At 43.0% G+C, this 8,905-nt stretch overlaps 1 non-coding gene across 1 annotated transcript; it reads left to right on the top strand.

Annotated features, from left to right (window-relative positions):
* Positions 1-6,410: 6,410 nt before the first annotated feature.
* Positions 6,411-6,517, top strand: LOC141610426 (small nucleolar RNA R71). Its single transcript, XR_012528334.1, has one exon. It is a non-coding gene; the product is annotated as a small nucleolar RNA R71 (small nucleolar RNA).
* The last annotated feature ends 2,388 nt before the right edge of the window (positions 6,518-8,905 follow it).

Below are 8,905 nucleotides of genomic sequence, written 5' to 3'. Positions count from 1 at the left end.
ATGAATTTAGTCGGGGTTAAGGGGCAATTTAATTTACCTTTTTGCGTTTGGGATGCAAACTCCACATTCGGAAAATCGGGATCCGGGTTGGTGTCGTTCACCGCCGCCTCGACTAGACGTTGTTGTGCAAGTGCCATTTCCGCCCTTGTCCTCTTGTTTGCCATTGTTGTTGGAAGTTGAAGGATTAAAAAGGAAGGAGGAGTAGAGGTTTAATGGAGGATGGATGTATGAAGGTTGATGGGTGAAGGGTAGGGATGATTAATGGCGGTTTGAGGTGATATGGTGGTAATGGAGAGGAGGAATGAGGAAGAAGAGAGAAAAAGGATTGGAAAAGAATGAGAAAAGAGGGGGGTGTCGGGTTGTAATATGCGTGTATTGGTGTGTCCCTGCCGGTTGGTGAACCGGCTGCCGGTCTGCCGGCAGGGAACACACCCAAAGATATCAAGAATTTTGAAATTATTCAAATCAATCTCAACTCGCTGCCGGTGGAGGGCACCGGCACAGAATACCCCAAATTCTCAAATTCAGTTATCAGTGTATCCCCTGCCGGTGGGCCGGCTGCCGGTAGAGAACTCTCCTCGTATGGGTTTTCTCCTTTTTATCCCAAGTGCGCGTACCTCTACCGGTGGGCCGGCTGTCGGCCTGCCGGCAGAGGATACTCCTCCTTCGGATTTTTCGCCTTTTTTCATAAAGTGTGGATCTCCCTGCCGGTGGGTCGGCTGCCGGCTTGCCGGCAAGGATTTCTGCTCAGCATAATTCCTTCAGTTTTCAACAAAAAATTCCCAACTCGCTAGCGGTGGAGGGCACCGGCTGCCGGTCCACCGGCACAGAGTCACATTGCTTGGATTTCAGCTTGTTTTCCTCTATTGTTTCATCAAATTAAATCCCGACTCCTTCACTTGCCTATTTTTTCGAGTTTTCAGCTTTCAAACCATTGGCTCATATCGGGATTTTGGGCAAGGCTAAGGGACCCGCTTTCCAATCCAATTTTGCCAAGAATATTTAATCCAAACTATCTCAAGTTCTAACTATATGCATGCTATATACAAGTGGTGGTTATTGAGGAACTCCACCAAACCAATGCTTGTTCAATTTTGAGATTACTCAGCCCCCAAGGATGAGGGGTCTTCCAAATCAACTTCATTGCGGGTCTCAATGGGTAGACCTTCATAGAAGTACTTAACTCGATGACCATTCACTTTGAAATATTCTCCCTTGTCATTCTTCAATTCAAAGGAACCGTAATGAAACACGGTGACTACCTCAAATGGTCCCAACCATTGAGACCTCAACTTTCCGGGTAATAGTTAAAAACAAGAGTTGAAAAGTAGCACTTTGTCACCGACAATGATCTCCTTTCTTGTAATTTTCGAGTCATGCCATTTCTTGGTCCTTTCCTTGTAAAGTCTTGCACTCTCATAAGCATCCATCCTCAACTCGTCAAGTTCATTGAGTTGAAGAAACCTCTTGTTTCCCGCGACATCTTAGTCATAGTTGAGTTCTTTGAGGGCCCATCTTGCTTTATGTTCCAACTCGAGAGGTAGGTGACAAGACTTACCATAGACCAACCGGTAAGGAGTAGTGCCGATTGGGGTCTTGTATGCGGTTCTTAGAGCCCACAACACATAATTGAGCTTAGCACTCCAATCCTTCCTAGACTTGTTCACAACCCGCTCCAATATAGCTTTGATTTGTCCATTGGAAACTTCCACTTGCCCATTGGTTTGGGGGTGGTATGCAAGAGCTACCTTATGCCGGACACCGTACTTCTTTAGGAGTGCGTAGATGGTGCGGTTGATGAAATGTGACCTACCATCACTTATAACGGCCCGGGGCACTCCAAAGCGGGGGAAAATGTAGTCTTTGAAGAGCTTGGAGACGACTTTTGAGTCATTGCTAGGGGCAGCGATTGCTTCGATCCACTTGGACACGTAGTCCACCGCAACTAATATATATTGGTTGCCGAATGAAGACGGGAATGGTCCCATGAAATCCACACCCCACACATCGAAAAGCTCAACTTCCTAAATGTTGTTTAATGGCATCTCATCTCTCCTCCCGATGTTACCTCTCCTTTGGCAAGAATCACAAGAGTGTACCATAGCATATGCATCTTTGAATAAGGAGGGCCAATAGAAGCCACAATGAAGAACCCGGGCTTGGGTTCTAGATGTTGACAAGTGCCCTTCATAAGTAGTAGAATGCCAAGGTTGGAAGATCGCACGACCTTTTTCTTGAGAGACACATCTCCGGTAAATCCCACCATTGCATCTTCTATAGAGGTAAGGGTCCTCCCACACATATCTCTTTGATTCATATCTCAACTTCTTCCTAGCTTGGTTATCAAATTCTTCGGGGATAAAGCTAGAACTCAAGAAATTGGCTATATCCGCATACCAAGGAGTGGAATGGATAATGGCAAGGATAGAATCGTCGGGTAACCATTCATCAATAGGGACCCCATCGTATTTATCCCCTCGGGACTCTTTAGTTAACCTTGAAAGATGATCCGCCACAAGGTTTTTGGATCCCGGCTTGTCCTTAACCTCTAGATCGAATTCTTGAAGGAGTAGTACCCATCGCAAAAGTCGGGGTTTAGCATCCTTCTTCACCATCAATTGTCGCAAGGCGGTGTGGTCGGAGTAAACCACCACCTTAGATCCAACAAGGTATTGCCGGAACTTTTCAATGGCATGAACAATCGCTAACATTTCCTTCTCGGTTGTAGAATACCCGCATTGTGTTTGGTAAAGGGTCTTAATTGTATAATATATCACATGATGCTTCCTATCCACCATTTGCCCAAGGACCGCACCAACCGCGAAGTCCGAAGCATCGCACATGATTTCGGAAGGAAGGCTCCAATCCGGAGCCCGGATTATCGGGGCCGTGACTAATGCTTTCTTAAACCTATGAAAAGCTTCAAGACAAGGTTCCTCAAATACAAAAGGGGCATCTTTGAGGAGTAATGAGGTCAATGGCTTTGCTATCTTTGAAAAATCTTTAATGAAACGCCTATAGAATCCGGTGTGGCCTAGAAAACTCCTCACTCCCTTTACATTGGAAGGGGGTGACAAGTTTTCTATAACGGCAACCCTTAGCACTATCAACCTCAATACCCCTTCTAGAGACAACGTGGCCGAGTACAACCCCTTCCTCTACCATAAAATGGCATTTTTCCCAATTTAGGACGAGGTTGTGCTCCTCACATCTCTTCAACACATTAGTCAAATTGTCAAGACCATGATCAAACGAGTCCCCATGGACACTAAAGTCGTCCATGAAAACTTCCATGCTTTTCTCTAAAAAGTCCGAAAAGATTGCCATCATGCACCTTTGAAAGGTGTCGGGCGCATTGCAAAGCCCGAATGGCATCCTACGATAAGCATAGACTCCTATTGGACATGTGAAAGTTGTCTTTTCTTGGTCATCCGGGTGGATGGGAATTTGGAAGAACCCGGAGTAACCATCTAGAAAGCAATAATATGCATGGCCCGCGAGCCTCTCAAGCATTTGGTCTATAAAGGGAATCGCGAAATGGACTTTAAGGGTGGCGGCATTAAGTTTCCTATAGTCAATACACATGCGCCATCCGGTCACCGGTCTAGTAGGTAGGGTGGTCCCATCCTCTTGTTCAACCATTTGTACCCCCCCTTTCTTTGGTACCACATGAACCAGACTAAGCCACTTGCTATCGGTTATTTGATAGATAATCCCGGCCTCAAGTAATTTCAAAACTTCATTTTTAACTACCTCGGCCATTTTAGGGTTTATCCTCCTAAGACCGTCTACCTTGGGTTGACTCCCCGCTTCCAAAACAATTCTATGCATGCACAAACTCGGGCTTAAGCCTTTGATGTCATCTATGCTATACCCAAGTGACCCTCTATGAGTTGTCAAGGTTTGAAAAAGTTTCCTTTCTTGTGACTCACTTAGGTTAGCATTTATGATCACCGGGTAAGCCTCCCCCTCATCAAGGAAAGCATACATGAGTGAGGGAGGTAAGGGTTTGAGTTGTACCTTTGGAGGGAGAAACCCTCCACTTTCTTCAAAAGTTCTTCATCAACTTCATGATCTTCCTTCATAGCCTCATCATGCAAGGAGATTTTGAAAACCTCTTCCATTTCCACTTCTTCTCGGGCTACTTCATGTACTATCTCATCAATCAACTCAATAGTGCTCAAACTTTCTATCCTCGGTCCTTTCATCAAATTCGGGAGGCTAAATTCGACATTGTTGCCCTCAATTTGGAAGGTTAGCCGCCCATTCTTGACATCAATAAGCACACCTCCGGTAGCCAAGAATGGCCTACCTAGGATGATGGGAGTATGGCTATCCTCCGTAATATCGAGGACAACAAAATCGATGGGGATTAAAAGCTTTCCAACCTTGACGGGTACGTCTTCAAGCACCCCCATAGGGCACTTGATGGACCTATCCGCCAATTGGAGAGTCATGGTAGTGGGAGCAAGGTTTTGAATGCCAATCCTCTTTGCAACTTTTAAAGGAATAACACTCACACTTGCTCCCAAGTCACAAAGAGCTCTTGATATAGGAACACCACCAACTACACATGGGATTGAAAAGCTTCACGGGTCACCAAGTTTAGTGGGCATTTTGTTAAGGATATGAGCACTACATGCCTCTTCCATAGCCACTATCTCTTGGTCACCCAATACTCTTTTCTTGGTCAAAATGTCTTTTAAAAACTTTGAGTAAGTTGGCATGTTCATAATCACTTCCGTAAAGGGTAGGGTAACCTCAAGTTTCTCAAGCATATCACAAAACTTGGCATACTTAAGGTTTTCCCTACTCTTAATGGCTCTTGAAGGGTAAGGGATTTTAGGAACAAGTTGAGAATTGGAAGATACCTTTGGAGGAGCCAAATTCTTTGTTACCTTCTTAGAGTGTTGTAAAGGTACTTCTTCAATAGCTTCTTCCTCATAAGGGAGGTCTTCCACATATCCATCAACATCCTTATCCACTTGAATTCCACTTCTTGACGAATCTTAACAAGCTTTCTCCCCCTTATTATCTTCACTAACTTTAGTCGACGGTACCATGGGTGAGCTTCCCTCTTCACCATTCATTTCCAACCCATTCCCCTTGGGATCTTCATCAACTTCCACCTCAAGGTCCTTGTAGGGGTCCTCAAGCTCTACACCGCTCTTTAACACTACCGCATGAGCATGGTGGCTATTTGAGGCGTCCTTGGAACTTTGTCCTTGGGCCAATAGACCACCGGGCGGCCTTTGAGGGTTAGCCATAGCGTGAGAAGCCATCCTTTATTCCATTTCTCTCATGTTTTTAAGGAAGGTAGCCCTCAAGTTTGCTTGTTCTTGTTGGGTTGCCTTAGCAAAATTAGCCATTTCTTGACTATGTTGAAGTTGCATGTTCTTTATCATCTTCAAAAGCTCATTTTGGGAAAGATCACCTTGGGGTTCTTGATAAGGTTGGTTGGCTATGGGTAGAGGTAACCCATAGCCATACCGAGTGTTGGAACCTTGGTTGTTGTTTTGTCCCCCTTAGAAGTTAGCTGTAGGACCATTGTTGTTGAAGTTTGATCCTTGGCCTTGGCCTTGTTCTTGAAACCCTTGAACATACCCTTGCCCAAATACTTGATTTTCTTGGTTCACTTGATTCCCTTGGTAAAACCCTTGGTTTCTTTGATTTCCACCAAAATCTTGGTACCCTTGTGGTTGGTTACTATAGTTTTGGTTTTGATTGTTGTTTGGCCATTGGTTTTGATTTCCGGGATTAGTCCTTTGGTTGGGGAATGTACCCCTTGGTTGAGAAAAACCGGGTGGATTAGTTGGGGCTTGTGGTTGAAGGTGTTGTGGGTTTTGAACATTGGCACTTTTGTAGTTAAAATTGGGGTGGTTCCTTAAACCGGGATGGTAGAAGTTAGTGTCTGGATTATAGACATTGGGATTGTTGTAGGGTGGTCTTGGTGGTATTATGTTGTTGTTATAGCTTTGGAAAGCATTAACATCTTGAACATTCTCTTCATAGCCACCGTTATAGTTGTTGGCACACAAATCAAAGGTATGACCCCTCCCTCCACAAAGCTCACAGCTTGAAGTTTGAACCACTTCCTCCATGGGTGGCCCATGTGAGGTTGTGGCTGGGTGCACTTGATTTCTTTGTAGCTTTTCAAGTTGTTTTGTGAGTAATTTGAGCTTGGAATTTGTCTCGGAGTTGGAGGGGTTTTCCTTAGGGAACTTGCCATTCCTTCTTAGCCTGTTTCCTCTTGACCCATAGTTTGCTTCCGAGTCTACCATTTTCTTGATCAATGTCGTGCCTTCTTCATCATTCAAGTGATCAAATCCTCCCCCGCGGAGGCATTTACCATCTTCTTAGTCCTATGTAGCAATGTTTGAAAGAATGTTTGAGTGATGTACCATTCCGGAATTCCATGATGGGGACAACTTGCTATTAAGTCTTGTTATCGGTCCCAAGCTTCACCTAAAGACTCCCCGTCTTCTTGTTAAAATGTATGAATCTCATTACGGAGCATTGCGGTCTTTGATGAAAGGTAATATTTGGCCATGAATGCTTTAGCTAAGGCATCCCATGTCGTGAAGGTATCCGGGGGGTGAATGTTCAACCACCGGTCCGCCTTGCCCGTCAATGAAAACGGAAACAACATCATTCTCAAGGTGTCCTCGGACACCCCATTATTTTTCATCATTGAAACCTTCCTCTTAAACTTCCGGAGGTGCGCATGGGCATCCTCTTCAATATGCCCCCCGAACAAATCCTTCTCAATCAACCCGACTTGGGCGGGATGCATTTCAAAGTTGTTTGGGGCCAAGGTGCCAAAATTAATAGGGTTACATGAATCATTATGGTTAGGCCGGTTGTGATCTCGTAGAGCCATTTGTGGTGGAGGATTTGGTATATGAGGGGGTGGTGTTTGAGGTGGGTTATTTGGAATAGGGAAGTTATGAAAAGGGTTTTCTAGTAGAGTCTCAATTGTGATGTTTGGTTGAAGTGTGGTTGTGGTATCAATATTTTATGGGGTGTGTGAGTTTGGTTGATCAATGTTTGCCAGTGGAGGGTTCCGAACTCTATCAAGGGTCCTTGTCCTCAAGGTCCTAAAAAGCCTCTTAGGGTCGAAATTGAAGAGTAGAGCTTGGTGGTTCCTTCTAGGCATGCACTCAATAAACCGTTAGTCTCCTAGTGTCTTTACACACTAGGGGAAGGCAAGAAATCACACACTCTACAATGAAACACACAACTACTAAAACAAACTAACAAGTGAGATAAGACTAAAGCTAAGACTCTTGATAAACTAAAAATAACCTAACGCCATCCCCGGCAACGGCGCCATTTGGTGAGTAAGAATTAATGATAGGGTCAAGTCTATTACCACCAACAATATATAACCCAATTTAGTGCGTAAATCGGGGTCGAACCACAAGGATGGAGGGGTTTTTACTTAGTCTAAATAGGAGTCTAGTCTAGTCACAAATGAAAGAAAAGGGGTTGATTCAATCTACTAGATGCAACTAAACAAACGATAGAGAAAAGATGTATTCGATTTATTAAAGGCTAGGGTTTTCGGGTTTATCTAAATGGTTTAAGGGCAAATGATACCGTCGTCAGGTACCAAAAATAAAATAACTAGTACTAACAGAAGCTAGCAGTAAGTAGGGTCGATCTCCACAGGGAGGCGGTCACTATCTACTTGTCAAATTCGGTCTGTCTACGGTCACAATGGGGGTTTTGATTTGTTTTAACTAAACTAACGAGATTAAAAAGGAATAAGAGAAATTAAATAGAGAGAGAGAAAACTAGGATGTCGGGTCATCAATGAACGTCAGTCAATTGTAGTTAAGGTCACAGACTAGTCCATGTGTCGGTCTAAGGGGCAATGAATATCTCCTTCCCGTCTCAATTCGCCCTAAAATACTATTAGCTTAGCTTCCGCCCTCACTAAAGCATTCTATCGTTCACTGCGGGTCTCACCCCTTCCAACCTTCCGGTCTAGGTCAAGGCTTACCAAAATTAAAAAGGCTAATTGCATCGATTCAATCAGCAAGATACAATTAAAGCAGCGATAAACAACATAGACATAACAACAACGACAAATCCGTAAACTAATTAACAATTAACATCGGTCCATCGAATCCCCTAATCCTAGCAGGGTAATTAGTTAGACATGATAAAGGAAATAACAGAAATAAAGAGAGAAATAAACATAAACATAAATAAAGGAGAAAAGGAAAAGAGAGAAAGTTACAGTAGATCCGGGAAAGAGAGAAAAAATAGAGTAGCGGCAGTAACAAGGGAAAAATAATATGAAAAAGTGTCAAAAGAGTCGTCCCTAGCTATTCTGTCTGTTGGAATATGTGTCCTCCGACAATAATGCGATCACAACTGTTGATCATGATGATCACATGTTTAAGTCTCATTATAAAGAATACAATTGGGAAGTAATATTTTTCATCAATGGTCCACACATATCGGTAATGATTGGCTGACTAGAGTTTGACATTACTGTCGTGCGACGGTGGTGATCAGTTGATCCCCTAGGTCATACCTAAAGGGCAACACTCTTAATTGATCATTTAATTGATCGTATAACGTTACGAGTCAATTAAATTATTTAAAATTGACGGACGATTTTGGAAGTAATATTTACGTGTCTCATTGAAATTTGATTAAATGAGATACGGTCTGAGTAATCGAATTGTTTCATTACTCAGATGAAATTATTGTTTAAAGGAACAATTAAAATTGAATGAATTATTATAAATACAAATTGTTGTGATTTATAATTGGTAAAATATTTTGGTACAAGTAATTATGAATTACTAAGTCGATTTTTGTATATGACGTATTCTTATTAATACGTTGATTTTTAATATGTTAAAAATACATAACAATTTTATGTAACATA

This window comes from Silene latifolia, chromosome 10 (genome assembly GCF_048544455.1).
Source record: "Silene latifolia isolate original U9 population chromosome 10, ASM4854445v1, whole genome shotgun sequence".
NCBI lineage: Eukaryota > Viridiplantae > Streptophyta > Magnoliopsida > Caryophyllales > Caryophyllaceae > Silene > Silene latifolia.
The sequence above is the reverse complement of the archived record's forward strand: the minus strand, read 5'-3'. Positions and strand labels throughout refer to the sequence as shown.